Source organism: Dioscorea cayenensis, chromosome 15 (genome assembly GCF_009730915.1).
Source record: "Dioscorea cayenensis subsp. rotundata cultivar TDr96_F1 chromosome 15, TDr96_F1_v2_PseudoChromosome.rev07_lg8_w22 25.fasta, whole genome shotgun sequence".
NCBI classification, from domain to species: domain Eukaryota; kingdom Viridiplantae; phylum Streptophyta; class Magnoliopsida; order Dioscoreales; family Dioscoreaceae; genus Dioscorea; species Dioscorea cayenensis.
Window position 1 is genome coordinate 17,158,121 of NC_052485.1, and position 804 is coordinate 17,158,924.

The 804-nt window shown below is 40.8% G+C and overlaps 1 non-coding gene across 1 annotated transcript; it reads left to right on the forward strand.

Annotated features, from left to right (window-relative positions):
• Positions 1-212: 212 nt before the first annotated feature.
• Positions 213-319, forward strand: LOC120278273. Its single transcript, XR_005541612.1, has one exon. It is a non-coding gene; the product is annotated as a small nucleolar RNA R71 (small nucleolar RNA).
• The last annotated feature ends 485 nt before the right edge of the window (positions 320-804 follow it).

Here is an 804-nt window from a genome sequence, read left to right on the forward strand (position 1 = left end):
ATGATGTAACCGTATTAATCTCATGGAGACCCGTCACTTTCTTCTTCTCTCTTGCATTCAATTAATAGCTATTCAAACCCATTTCTTCAATCAATTGTCATGCTTCTTCGGTGGTCTTGCTACCTAAGGTACCTCCTGCTGCTGCATCAAGTAATTGCCTTGTGCTAGGGTTTAACCAATTGTAAAAAGTCTGAATAATCATCCACATGGGGAATCCTTGTTGAGGACATTTCCGTAGGAGCTCCTTCAACCTCTCCCATGTCTCAAATAGAGACTCCAATTTCGTTTGCACGAAGGAGGATATTTCATTCCTAAGCTTTGCAGATTTTCTGGGAGGAAAATATCGGGCAAGAAAATCTTCTACCATCTCCTCCCATGTAGTAATCGATGTTCTAGGTAATGAATGTAGCCATTGCTTCACTCTCCCCTTCAAGGAAAATGGGAAGGCTCTCAACTTGATGGCATCATCCGTAACACCATTGATTTTGAGCATGTCACACACTTCCAAGAAATTCTCTATATTATTGTTTGGATCCTCATCGGCCAAACTATTAAACTGTACGGACTGCTGTAACATGTGGATGAATTCTAGCTTTAGCTCAAAATTCTGAGCCGTAATTGGTGGCTGTACAATACTAGACTGTGTGCCCAAAACTGAGGGTCTGGCATAATCTAAAAGTGTCCTCTACTGCTTATTCTGTTCTGCCATATTATCTGACTCTTCACCTTCTATCTCAGCTTGATTAGAATGTTCTTATACAGGTTCTTTCCCCCTTCTATGAATTCTTCGTTTAATGTCCGGAT